The 14,014-nt window shown below is 44.4% G+C and overlaps 1 protein-coding gene and 1 long non-coding RNA gene across 2 annotated transcripts in view; one reads left to right on the top strand and one right to left on the bottom strand.

Moving 5' to 3' along the window:
• The window catches only part of LOC120243348 (transcription initiation factor TFIID subunit 3), a gene marked incomplete at its 5' end in the record, with an annotated part of 49,675 nt that overhangs the window by 12,684 nt on the left and 22,977 nt on the right, over positions 1-14,014 (top strand). The window lies entirely within an intron of this gene.
• LOC120243353 lies at positions 4,199-6,324 on the bottom strand. The gene is made up of 3 exons (XR_005531285.1): positions 6,148-6,324; positions 5,443-5,578; positions 4,199-4,458 (listed from the first exon to the last, which is right to left on the bottom strand). It is a non-coding gene; the product is annotated as an uncharacterized LOC120243353 (long non-coding RNA).

The following is a 14,014-nucleotide window of genomic DNA, read 5'->3' as shown; positions in this document are numbered from 1 at the left end:
TGTATTTTGAGAAGTCTTCACTTTTCAAGTTGCGTTGGTGTCTTCCTCAGAGTAACTGTGTATTGCTTTACTTGACATACAGGATCCCCTCTTTCTTGTTCTTTTCCTCTTTTTGGAAGACATGACATCATGTCTGCGTAATTCTTAAGGTCCTGGCTCTCTGAGAAGGAAGAAACCATATATAGGGCAGACTAACTGGTGGCTGTCATGTTCCACCTGCTCAAATCATTCTCTAATCACCGGGACAAAGAGCGGATATTCTCACGGTTTTATTCTCTACCTAAAAACAAAGATACTGCCACCCAAAGGCTTGGTGAAGTCTTAATTATGTGCTTTCTTGTTTGTTTGTTTAAGAGAGAGCTGGAAATGTAAACCCCATGATCACTATTGGTCTTCATTCTCACAGAATCATTCTATCAGCTCACCCTTCTTTGAAGTAAATTAGTTGGCTGTGGTTTTTTTTTTCCACTCATTTTTAGGATATGAATTAAAGCCTCCAACACTCTTACGTGATTTTAATAAGGTGGTAAAACATTGATTTATTTTTGTATATTATGTTAAAAGCCATTCTTATTCTAAAAATCATACTGTATATCATTTAAATGAATTCTAGGAGCTATAAGTACTAGTTTACAACCTTATTTTTTACCATAAGCCTGAAAATGGATTCGTTTAAATTGCAATGAAATATTGTGTAGAAAATAGGCTTACAGGGCCTTTGTCCTCCAGATGTTAGCCGTGATAATGAGGGTAGAAGCCATGACCTTCTGTGGTAGGTAGAGTAGGCGACACAACATATGCTCTGTGTTCTCTGTGGTTCATTCCTTCTTAAGAGTGTGTGTGCGTTTCATGCTGCTGCTTCTGCCGATTCCAGACGAATCCACTGCAAAAGTCCAAGGTCATTACTAGGAATGGTGGCGTAGAGGCAGATGTGGTCCTCTAGGAAAGTGTGTGTTCTTTTCAAGATTGAAAGAAGAAAATAGTTCCTCCTTTTCCTACGTGAATTATCCGCAGAATTCCCACATTGCCCTTTTTGGCTTTATCAGTAGAAGCCTAAACAGTGGGTGGTAGTGTCACTGACAGGTTTAGACAGTATAACAAAAATACTGTGGATCCGGCTCTTTTTTTAACCAGATACTCTTACACTCCGTGCTCTCTCTTTTACCTATAAAAATTTGAATAATGTCCTCCTCTCTCAACCAGTAGAGGACAGAAGGCTGATTGATTAGCAAGGAGGCCCAACCAAAGTAGCTATTGATACCATCTTTTTGAAAATTCTGTGTTGGGCTCTTTCCTCTACAGGCAAGATATTCTTATTTTTCATTCAACAAATGCTTTTACTAGTTCACATTTATTACTATTTTCTCAGTAACTCACCATGACCTAATCTTTACTTCCATGAGTTTGGCTTGCTCAGTCCCTTTAAGGTTTGTAAAAAGACTTTGGTAATAATATTCATCTCATCCACCCTTAGGCATCTTTCATTCATTCTGTTGACTATTTTTCTCCTCTCAGTAAACCAGTCATACACTTAAGATTTGGGGAAATATGAAAAATAGATCCTGTTACCCTGGACCAGATCGTCCAGTATTAGGGAAATTGTAATACTCGGACATTCTAGGCAAATTGCTCATGAAAGTATAACATTATATAATATGTGTACCTTCAGATATTTAGGTAAATAACACCCATGTCATATGAATGATTAATCATTTGACCAGAGTCAGGCACAAGGAGATGCTTATAATGAACAAAGGAATAAATGAATTGAAATAGATTACCTTTTAAAATAAGAGAGAAAAAGAGGCCCACGTCACCTAGTAATAGGATTTTATGTAAAATATATCTTAATCAATAGTGGTTGTTTTTTTTTTTAATTCAAATCAAGGATCCCGCACGCTGTGGTCCATGCGCCAAACCAGTGTTTGTTTGGCTCTGAAGCCAAGAATGGTTGACAAAAGTTAAAAGAAGAATCTTTTATGACACATGAAAATTATGTGAAATTAAAAGTGATCTTTTATTGTTGTAGCATAAGGGTATATGGCTCATTCCATGGCAGTAATAATGGAGAAGAGGAAGGAGATGGGTACAGATGTGCCTTTACTTAGTCTGTACGCACGCGGGGCTCTGGTGTGCTTTTGAAGTGAAATTAACGAGCAGAGGAGGCTGCAGAAAGGGGGGCTTAAGTAGTCCGGGGGAAGGGGCTGTTTATTGCTGAGGACCAGGCAGAGGATAGAATCTTTTGAAATTGTGGGAAAAGGGAAAAGCTTTACAGGGCTCAAATTATACCCTCTCAGTGGAAGATTTTTAAGACAATATTTAGTTTCTAAATTTTCCTATGTAAGGAAGATCTTGTGCCCTTGATCCGGGAAAGTACTTTGAGGTTAGATTATTTCCTCTCTTTTCTGCTGTTGCTCCTCTTAGCAAGATGGGTACCTTGTTTTTGCCTTCCTTTAACGTGCCTGGAGCCTGTATTTACGGGAAGTCCAGTACCTCCGCCAGAGAGTGTTAACATTCAAGGACTGCACTTTCCTTTAACACGCCTCCCAGTAAGGGGCACCCAGAGCTGCCCTTCGTCAGGAACAAAGATGGAAGTAGAAGTCTACCCCCGAAATCCCAGTCTGTGCACCGGTGCAGTTAGTGAGTAGTGCGGCCGGGAAGAAGCAGCATGAAGGTAGCCCGGCCCCACCTCACGGTCAAGTGAGTGTCAGCTTCCTAGGAACAGCTGCCTGGGGCTGTGTCGATGAGGACCGTGAGGCCACACTGGTACTTGGGGACGGAGACGGGACAGGCCAGGGGCAGCACGGTTGCCGCGCTGTTTGCCTTCCCAGTCTTCGCACTCACCGAGTCCGTTTATTCTGAGCAAGCGAGGAAGAATAGCTGACTTACGGTGTTCAGTCATTTGTTCATTTCCTACGAAGGAGACAGAGCAGAGCACCGCACTGGCGTATCTGGGGGTGGGTCCGGAAAGCCAGGGCCCAGCGGGACCTGCAGCTCTTCAAAGTGTAAATGCGGGGCTGGCTCTCTTGTTAAAGCTCAAGATTCCGGGAAAGGAGCTTCTCATTAAAATGATAATTTTAAGGGCGCCTGGGTGGCTCAGTCAGGTAAGCGTCCAACTTCAGCTCAGATCGTCATCTCACAGTTCATGAGTTCGAGCCCCGTGTCAGGCTCTGTGCTGACAGCTCAGAGCCTGGAGGCTGCTTCGGATTCTGTGTGTCTCTCTCTCTCTTTTCCCCTTCCCTGCTCGTGCCCTGTTTCTCTCTGTCCAAAATAAACACTAAAAACTGATTTTACTAAAACATTTTTATTAAAAAAAAATTTTTAATGTTTATTTTTGAGAGAGAGAGAGAGAGAGAGAGAGAGATGCTAGTGGGGGAGGGGCAGAGAGAGACAGAGACAAGAATCCAAAGCAGACTCCAGGCTCTGAGCTATCAGCACAGAGCCTGACAGCGGGGCTTAAACTCAAGAAGTGGTAAGGTCATGACCTGAGCTAAAGTCAGATGCTCAACTGACTGAGCCACCCAGGCACCCGTACTAAATTATTTTTAAAGAAAATAAGCATTTTGGGGCACCTGGGTAGCTCAGTCAGCTAAGTATCTGACTCTTGGTTTCAGTTCAGGTCATGATCTTACGGTCTGTGGGTTCAAGCCCCGTGTTGGGCTCTGTGCTGATAGTGTGGAACCTACTTGGGATTCTGCCTCTTTCTCTCTCTCTCTGCTCCTCCCCTGCTTGTGCTTTCTCTCTCTCTCTCAAAGTAAATAAATGAACTTCTAAAAAAACTCCTTTAAAAAAAAGAAAATAAGCATTTAATACTTTAAAATGTAGCCAGATTTAGCTGAAAGACATTTAACAGGATGAAGCACGTGTAGTGGTTTGAGTGATGAGTTCTTTAGACAAATAATAGCAGATGGTTTTTATCCTATTTTCTGCATTTTCCCTCTTTATGTGAAACATTGTTTATTTATATGTAACTTTTTTTCCAGTCTAAACAAACTTACAGTGCCTTAAAGAGAGAACATTAACTCAAAGAGAGAACAATAAAATTACTAGACAGTAGAAATAGGAAACTAATCCCAAGGAGAGGAAAAAGAAGCAGATGATTGTGTGTCAGATATGAGTATGGCTTCCTAGCAATCAGGGCAAAAAGTCAAATAACCGTTTTAAAAAGGAAGGTACCTCTTAGTTTCTCAAGAGAGAGGAAGTTCTTCAAGGCAGCAAATTTAAAACTTTATTTCCATGTGGATCCAGAGGAGAAAACTGTCTTCACCCCCACTTTGACAGCTGGCCGCGAAGACAGTTTCTGTTGGACTATTTCTTGCAGCAGAGCTGTAGCCTAGTAGCACAACTCCATGAAGAAGACTCTGGAAAGAATTCTTCTGGTCTCTAGTCGAAACGCTTGTATTTTTGTTTTGTGTTTATCAAGACTCCTAGTTCCAAATAACAGAAACCCAAACGAGCCTAAAGGGACAGAGGAAAAGGGGGGTATTTGACGTTAGGTGAGGCGGGCTTCAGGTTCAAAAAGTATCATTAGGACTCTGCTCACTTTCTTGTACCCCGTCTCGCCACTGGATGGTGACAGACAGGGCGCAGGTCCCCCGAGGCTGGCCTGGTGCTCAGGGTCAGCACCCCTGGTGAATCCCTTCCCCTCTCCTGCTCCCGCTACCAGGTCTCACCAGGGCCTGGCCGGGGGCTGCCTGGAGACAGCCTGTCAGAAGGGACAGCGGTAATCCCGGAGGGCAGGGAGGGCGAGGGGCAGGCAGAAATCACGGGTACGTTTTATGGAGGACACGGCAGGGGTCGTTCGTGTTTTTATGAAAGCATGCTGAGGTGGCAGGCTTACAAACAAACAAAAAACGATCCTTTAGAAGTCAAGTTCAAGTTCAGGAACATTTCAGAGCCTCATCCTGTCAGATGTGGAGGACCTTTTGCTTTTCTACTTTTAATTTATTTTCTTTCCAATAAAACTGTCTGCTTTTAATTAAAAAAAAAAAAAAAGAAGAAGAAGAAGGAAAGAAAGAAAAAGATCGGAACATGTTGAAAGTTTTTTCTTGCCCTGGTTAGCCTGCCAGTGAAACTGAAACACTTCCTAGGTATTTCGCCCTTATTAGAAGCCAGGTAACAGGAGCAAAGACCCCCCCAAAAATCTTCAGAATAACTATATTTTCAAATTTATGGCAAACGACTGATTTTTAACGCTAGCGGAAAGTGCGGACATTACAGACGAAGGTCTCTAGGAGCGGAACAAGCAGTGCACACGCTGCGGGTCTTGCTACCTTCTTGCGCGTGGAAACTCAACGGACCCGAACCCCGGTGTCTGAGCCGTCATTCCGAGGGGACACAGGCCACAGTTAAATTTTTCCTGTTCAGGTCTTCGGCCCTTTTCCGACTTTTCCAGACAAGGAGCCCTTGACCCCCGTCTCTTTCTCCCTCATGGTTGCTGACCTAAAATTACGATGAACTCTCCGAGTTTAATTTCCTCCCCGGCACGTCGTCGTTGACACCAAGCATGCAGTACGTGTAAGGAGAAGTACAGCGTGCTGTCCGAAAGCCCGTCCTCGGGTTTGGGGAAGTGCTTTTACTACACAGTAAAACAAGTGGAAAGATTATAATCACGGCATTTCCATCTCACTTGTAAACAATTACAGCCATTCGTACACGGATGCCACATTAGAGGACTTGGGGAAATTTACTGGATTCCATTCTAATGCAATTAGAGCTAATTTTGTTCTTTAAATGAATAAAAGGTCAGCTAGTAAATCTAGCTTATCTTGAGTCCAGGCTTCAATAAATTGTTTTATTTAATTTGTTGTAAAAGATCTTATCCTTAATGGGCCTAGGTCTTATTAGTTCACTTAGGTTTTAAAATATTTATGACCACCTTTTGAGATATGATTTGAATGATAGTTGGAAAGTTTCTCTCTGCAATGTTATCAAGGCCCAAGATCACTAATTGAGTGAATATAGGAAGGTACTTAAGATTTGTTATCTAGAAAAAGCTGATGTGAACTTCCAGAATTTCAGTGTTCTTTAACCTGTGACAGGCAGAGATAATTTAGCTATATCATGGTAACCTTTTGGATACAATCTGGCTATAATTTTCCCTACAGATCAAACTACTCACACTTCTGGTGTTTAAAGAGTCCGCACCTGCTGATGGAGGCACCTAGGCACTCACTGCTACTGACAGCGACACAGAAAATTTAAATTGGTCGCATTCCACTCTTCCCTGTCGCTTTATGGGGCCTACTATGAAAGTAGTGGCATAAAGACTCTGGAGGCCTCGTGTAATGTTTCTTCCTCTCCGTCCGCCCTCCGCCGCTGACGCTTAGGAGATGGATCATCGCGTCGCGGCCGGACGTCCGTGATTTAGAATGTTGCAGCTGGAAAACGCTGCAGTTGCCAGAGTCCTAACACGCGGGTGGAAGGGTGGGGCCCCGGGTGCGGCCGAGGCCGGTCACCCCGTCTGCCCCGCCCCTCCCCCCGCATCTCCCCCTCCCCCCTCCTCCTGTGTCGCCTCACCCCGCGTGTTGGGGCGCCCCTCGAGCGTACTCCCCCCGGTTCTTTGTCCGGAGCTGCCCCCAGGCCCCGCCGCCGCCCTGTGAGGACGCTCTGCTTGCCGGGCGCTTCCCGAAGCCTTCCCTTGTGTCGCTGCGACCCCGCGTGCCTGACGCCCTCGTTCTCTGTGGTTCCTTCTGGTTTTCCTTTTCTTACGCCCCCCCCCCGCCCACCTTCCTTGGTCCTTCCCCCCAGACGGCCCCAGTCACTCCTTAGGCCCCGAGTCCCCCGAGGCCGACTCCGGGGGGCCTCCGATTCCTGGGGCAGCTGGAGGGAGGCGAGCCGGCGGAGACGGGGCGTTTCGTTTGTCGTAATGGCAGCCGGGCGGCTCGACGCTAAGTCGCAGCGTCTCGCAGCCCGAGCCGGTCGTTCGGAACGAGCCTTGGGGCAGGAGGGACCGTCCTCGGGAGCCTCCGCCGGCTTCCCTCGAGCGCTCACGGGCCGACGGAGCACGACGTCCGTCCTCACACCGGCGCAGCCGCCTGCAGCCCCGAAGCAGGCCACGAGGGGGACGGAGGTTTGCCCCCAGAAGGAACAACCGGTTGTGCTTGAAGCGCGCCCTCGTCCCGCCCCCCCCCCCGACCTCCCAGCTCCGCCCCCGCCTGCTCAGAGCCCCCCAGAGCCCCCCAGAGCGTGTGAGGCCCCCGACCGCCTGCAGCACTGCCGCCCCTCTCCTCCCGCCCGCTCGGGCTGCGGTCTCAAGGTTGTGAGGGCGGCCCCCGGCGGGCCCCACGGCGGCGCGGAGCTGGCTTCAGTCTCTCGCTGCGGCGGGCCCCGCCCCTCCCGCGCGCGCTCGCGCTCGCTCTCAGAAACCGGACGGCCGTTTGTTATCGGGAGACCGGCCACAGCCCCTCCCCGTGCTTCTGCCGGCTGCCGCCCTCCTCCCAGTGCGCAGCGTACTCTCCCTCCGTGCGGTGCACCCGTGTGCGCTACCGGCCTGTGTGTGTGGCCGTCTTCTCCCCTAGGCCGCGAGTTGCTTGGAAATTGCTGTGTGTGCCCCATTCACCTCTTTTTTGAGAGAGACAGAGAGAGAGGGAAGAGAGCGAGCCGGGGAGAGGGGCAGAGAGAGAGAAAGGAGACTCTTACGCAGGCTCCCCGCTCAGCGCAGAGCCCGATGCAGGGCTCAGTCCCCTGCCCCTGGGATCGTGACCTGAACCGGAATCCGGAGTCGGGGCGCTCCAGCCACTAGCCCCCCAGGTGCCCTCTCGCCCCGTTCACCCCGTCTCCACTGCCGACGAGTAGGACGCAGAGTTGGCCGAAAATGAACATTTGCTGAGATACATTCAAGGGTTCAGACAGGCTCTTAGCTTTCCAGCCGTGGAGCTGCTTTGTACTCTGAGCAGGCGTTCACAGACCTGGGGTAGAATCCAGATACGATTTAGTGGAGTTGCTTTAACAGAATCGCTCTCACAGGAGGAGCAACTGCGTTTTTCTTAAATAAAAAAACAAACGAACAAACCTAAGAGGGGCTCAAGGAGCTACAGGAAGCTTCGCCCTTTATTTTACTTCACTTTCTCCTTTGAGTGTAGCTGAGGAAGCTCACTCTCGGTCCCCCAGTAAGGTAAACCACAGCTGCATTTGGGATGGAAGTCCTTTGTCAAAGATTGCCCTTCCTTCCTAACCATTGCTCTTGGTATTTTACATAATGTTACAGGGAATTTGAGTGATAAGAAGATGCTGAAAATAAGTTGCTTAAATGAATTGGGAGGTCTTACAGGTAGAGCGACTAGAATTTCCAAATTTGTTTGTAAAGAATATAAAGTCAGTCACTCTGTATAGTCTGTGTTAAAGGGAAATGTGGATCTTGCTAAGACCTGCATTATCTTCATAATAACAGATGCACTACTCTATATATCCTCTGAATAAAGGAAAAAGGACACCCACCAACTTGAAAATGAAATTATTAGAGTTCTTTTTCTTCCGGGGTATGCTGGTTATCCATCTTTGGCTCTCTCTGCCACACATAGTTAGCAATTTTAACAAACAAGGAGTAAATAAGGATATCTGGGAAACAAAACATGTGAAACCCCTGATCAGGGTAGAATAGGTCTTTAAGACATGTTACTTACATGGTTTTTTCCTTTTAATAAGCAGGCTGGACATTTGGCTTAGAGAAAAATACTTTCCACAGAGGTGTTACGTATGGTCTTTTGCATCCTGTGGATAAAACCAAGTATAAAAAGCAAAAAGAACTTTTCAAAATATTTTGAACAAGTACTAGTCACTATAGAAGTCCTTGACTTTGTTTCTTAATTCTTTTTTTCTGCTTATGAAAATAATACATGGTTAGAGTTTTTGAGTTTTTGTTTTTTGAGATAAACTGTCTAGAAACGTGTAGCTTAGGGAGTGGATGCTCCCCTAAACCCATCCTTCCCGTAATACTCATCACTGGCTGTTTGGTGGATACTTCAGCAATTTTTTCAAAACTAAATATGGGGCACCTGGCTGGCTCAGCCGGTTAAGCATCCGACTCTCGATTTCTGCTCAGGTCCTGATCTCATGGTCATGAGATCGAGGCCCCTGTCTGGGTCTGTGCTGACACTGCAGAGCCTGCTTGGCATTCTTTCTCTCACCCTCTCTCTCTCTGCTCCTCCCCCATTCATGCTTTCTCTCTCCTGCTCTCTCTCAAAATAAATAAACTTTAAAATATGAAAAAACAAATTAGGATGATCTTACACATACAGTTTTACAAGTTGGCCCTCCCTCTTTTTCAGTCATTTCAGTTATTCCAGATTTTGCTGTAACAAATAAACAGTATTCTCATATATATATATATATATATATAATATTATATCTTCGTGTATTCACATATTGCTTAGTCAAAAAATATAAACGCAAGATTTTTAAGAGATTATAATGCCAAATTATCAGCCAAAAGCCCATGCCAATTGAATTTCCCACCACCAGAATGAAGAACGAAATGACTGTGGCAGAGCAGTTGGTCACATCTGATGGTTCTAAAGTTCTGAGAAACTCTGGGGCAGGTAACATATTATTTTGTATGTGTATCAGATGGACTTTTCTTCATTTAGGTTGTTGAGTAGGTAGGAGGTGCGTGAACTTTTTTTTTTTTAATTCTTTATCTTTCCTTCTGTTAGAATGATCTGAATTTTGTGTGACTCTAAAGTCAGTTGAATAATTACAGAAGTCCTTTTCTGCCTCAGAGAAAATTATATTAACATCATTTTATTATATTTTACTTTATTTACTTTTTGCTTCAAACTCCCTTGGACTTTTTTTTAATGAATCTTCTTTTTCATAAAAATCCTTTAAACATTAAAGCAACCAAAATGATTGTTCATTAAATATTTTTTAAATTTATTTCTTTATTTTGAGAGAGGGGAAGGGACAGAGAGAGAGAGGGAGAGAGAGAATCCCAAGCGGACTCAGTGCTGTCAGCATGGAGCCCGAGGCTGGGCTCAAACTCATGAACTTGAGATCATGCCTTGAGTGGAAATCAAGAGCTAGACACTTAACTGACCAAGCCACCCAGGTGCCCTGCTCATTAAATATTTTATCAATATGCATTGTAACTAATCTATTTCTTTGGCATATGGGAAAACTGTCTTTTTATTTCATCTCGTATTTTACAGTTTAACAATTGGACATGTTCTTTGCCAAACAATTGTTAAAATCCTCTACACTCTCATTTTGGAAGATCATCTTTATTATCAAAGATATAAAATCAGACAGTCTAAGAGGAGAATAATACTGCAACTGTCCAGAATAGGAGATATATTTGTTATACTGTATATCCACAAGTAAACATGACGTATGTGCATAAGTAACTGTAGGATACATATCAGAATATATAAATGAAAATACATGGCATGTAACTTTCAGAAGTTCTGTTAGCCCCCAATATATGTGTATATCTATATTTCACTTACTTTAGCCCATAAAGGTGAAAATACATACATGTATGTGTATCTATAAGTATTTTCCAGGCTGTCTACAGAGGAAGATAAGAATTTATGGGAAGCATGGTGGTTTTTGGTGAAGACGTAGCAGCTATTATCAAATTTTAATATCTTCTAAAGTAGTGGTGGTGGATTTTTCTGAGCACGACGGCAGTAATAACTGAATTTTATAACACTCCAGTGAGATACAAATCTTAATCACAATCTTGTTCATTTTTCAAGTTCACTGAATACCATCTTATTGCTTTTAATGTTTTCAAATAACTTAGATGTCCTTTAATCCTAAAATGAAAGAATGAATGAATTTTTTATCTTTTATAGTTAAATTGCAACTTGAGCATGTTTTCCCCTAAAAGCATCTTTTTCTGAGTAACTAAGCACCCTCCTCTGTAGACCTTAGGCTCATAGAAAAATGTTAAAAGTAAAGTCTCCCTGTGTTGGATAGCATTTGGCTTTGCTGTTCCTTACGAAAGGCCCCCTCTTATTTGCTGGAGAGAAGCAGAAGCCTTGCTGAAATCAGAAGATTTTTTAGATTTTCTGAATCCAGAAAATTTATTTTTTGAAAAGAAAACCCTGACAGTGCCCTAGAGAACACCTTCATGGGTTTGCATTTTTAAAAATTTGATCTGCATTCAGCAAATATTAATTTTTATTATATACATAGTACAAGTGTGTCAAAGGCGCTGACACCTGGGCACACAGCGAGTTGGAAGCAGATGTCGGTTCTCGTCTCAGGTACATAGATAGAAATAATCATAATGGAAGTTCGAAAGTGCTACAGGCTCTGAGAGGCACATCTAACATTATATAGAAGTTCAAGGTGATTGCTTCCAGCCAGGAAGAGTTAGAAAAGCCCTGGGAGAGAGTAGAATTTGAATAGAGCCCTAAAGGGCAAGTAAAATTTGGAAATGGAGAAATGTGAAAGGAAAAATAAGAGCAAAGATGTATTAAGGCAAATAACCGAAGCACATTTTACCCTAAGAAATTTTAATGATTCTCTTGATATAGGAGTGCGTACGTGCCCTCGCTTTATTGTCCTTTATGAGCCTGAATCATTCTGGATAAAATGTGTATTGCCAGTATTTCTTTTAAAAGCATTTATTGTGAAGGCCACCAGGTTGGCTCAGTCGGTTGAGCATCCAAGCTTGAGCTTGGGTCATGATCTAGCGGTTTGTGAGTTCGAGCCCCGCATCAGGCTCGCTGCTGTCAGCACAGAGCCTGCTTCAGATCCTCTGCCCCCTCTCTCTGCCCCTCCCCTGCTCACACTCTCTCTCAAAAGTACATAAACAATTTTTTTTAATTTTTTATTATTTTCTTTTCTTTCTTTTTTTAAACTTTTTTTTTAATATTTTTTTTTAATTTATTTCTAGGAGAGAGAGAGAGAGAGAGACAGCGTGAGCAGGGGAGGGTCAAAGAGAGAGGGAGTCACAGACTGAAACAGGCTCCAGGCTCCGAGCTGGCAGTCAGCACAGAGCCCGACGCGGGGCTCGAACCCACGAACCGCGAGATCGCGACCTAAGCGAAAGTCGGACGCTTAACCGACTAAGCCACCCAGGCGCCCCTTTTCTTTCTTTTTTTAATAAAGTTTTATTTATTTTGAGAGAGAGAGAAAGAGCAGGGGAGGGGCAGAGGCAGAGAGAGAGGGAGAATCCCAGGCAGGCTCCACACAGTCAGTGCAGAGTCCAGTGCAGGACTCGAACTCACCAACTGTGAGATCATGACCTGAGCTGAAATCAAGAGTCAGTCACTTAACCAAGCGAGCCACCCTGGTGCCCTTATTATGAACATTTTCAAACAGAAAAGAATAAAATGGATAAACTTTCATATACCCACCACCTGATAGATGTAACCGTTATCAAAATTGTGCCACACTTGTATGATCTAATAGTCCTGGTTTTTTTTTTTTTTTTCTACCTAAGGCATTTCCAAGCAGATCCAGGCCCAATGTCACTTTACCCCCATGTACTTTAATATGCTGCTCTACATAGAGGGTTGGGGCGCCCGGGTGGCTCAGTCAGTTGAGCGGCCCCCTCTTGATTTTGGCTCAGGTCATGGTCCCAGAGCGGTGGGATTGAGCCCTGTGGCTCCGTGCTGGGCGTGGAGCCACTTGAGTCTCTCTCTCTCTCTCTCTCTCTCTCTCTCTCTCTCTACCCCTCTGCCCCTCTCCCCAGCTTGTGTGCTCGCTCGCTCTCTCACCCTAAGATAAAATTTAAAAATAAAAAATAAAAATAGGGTTATTTTCTTGTATAATCACAGTGCCATTATCACACATCAAGTATGTGAAGCTTTTCTTGTCCTTTAATACCTGGTCTGTATTCAGTTGTCTCCCTTTGTCTCAAAAATATATTTTGACAGTTGCTTTGTTTGAATCCAGATCCAAACCAGACTAAACGCCTTTTAGTCTAGAGCTCCCACCCTCTCTCCTTTTGGTCGTACAGTTCAGTTGGTACAGAAACCAGATCATTCATCCAGTAGGAAGGCCTCACTTTCTAGATTTCTGTTTACTCCCTCGGAGTGCCGTTTCAGTTGCTCTTCTGTCCCTGTAGGAGGCATTTAGTGCAAAGACTCAGAGCCCTGAAGGTCTGGTCAGATTCAGGTGCAGCTCCGTCGGACCGGGCACTTGCTGCTCTGCACTTCCTCCTGCCGTCAGCAGGCCCTGTCTGACTGCCATGAGGCCGTGAACGCCGAGCAGTCACTTCATCAGGAGCTGTGGACGGGTAATTTTTTTTTTTTAACTCAGTCATTCCTTTCCCGTCTATTAGCTGAAATCCTTCAATAAAGATGAATTTCTCTTTATCATCTCGGGCATTTTGGTCACTCTGAAGTATAGCTCATAGAGGAAAGGCAGGGTAAGTGCTTCGTTCTGCCTTCTTACTTGCCACACTTTAGCATGTGATGACCCGGTGGAGTCCATGCTGTAGTTAACCTCCTGCGGTTAACTATACCCCCCTCTTTCTCCCTCACCTCCCCCACCTCCCCCACCCTCCATTCGTATTATCAGCATCGCTGATGGGAGCTTCTTCATGGCGTCTTCCAGGATTTAATGCAACCCCATTGATCTTTGATAGCTTTCTCGCCTTCCGGTACAAAATGTTCCGGGGGTATCTTCATGTTTCCTGCCACAGACCTGAAATCAGTTATTTCTTCAAGAAACGTTGGTCCTTTTTGTGGCAAATGGTTTTTAGGAACCAAAGTCTGGTCCCAGGGACACTCATTGTTGCTGGGACATCCGTCTTTTCTAGGCCCTCACCGCAGAAATAGATGGTAAGTTTACAGTGGCATTTCCAGTTGAGACTTAACATCACTGTTATTTCTTGGAATTTTTTCCTGCTACTTTTCCTTTACATTAGAAATCTTGCTTGTGAACAGCATCAGCAGAATTATCTTTGCTTTATTGTACCAGAATCATACAAAAAAGCAATGCCCTTTTAGTAGTGACTGTTAATATACGCAACAATACCACTAACCACTTTTCTTAGGGCTGCTGAATAAAGTTAGAAATTGAGTTTTTTTCTCTCTATGTGTTCTTAAAATATATC

This window comes from Hyaena hyaena, unplaced genomic scaffold, assembly GCF_003009895.1.
Source record: "Hyaena hyaena isolate Hyena2069 unplaced genomic scaffold, ASM300989v1 scaffold_338, whole genome shotgun sequence".
NCBI classification, from domain to species: Eukaryota; Metazoa; Chordata; class Mammalia; order Carnivora; family Hyaenidae; genus Hyaena; species Hyaena hyaena.
Note: the sequence above shows the minus strand (reverse complement) of the source record. Positions and strands in the feature narration are given on the sequence as shown.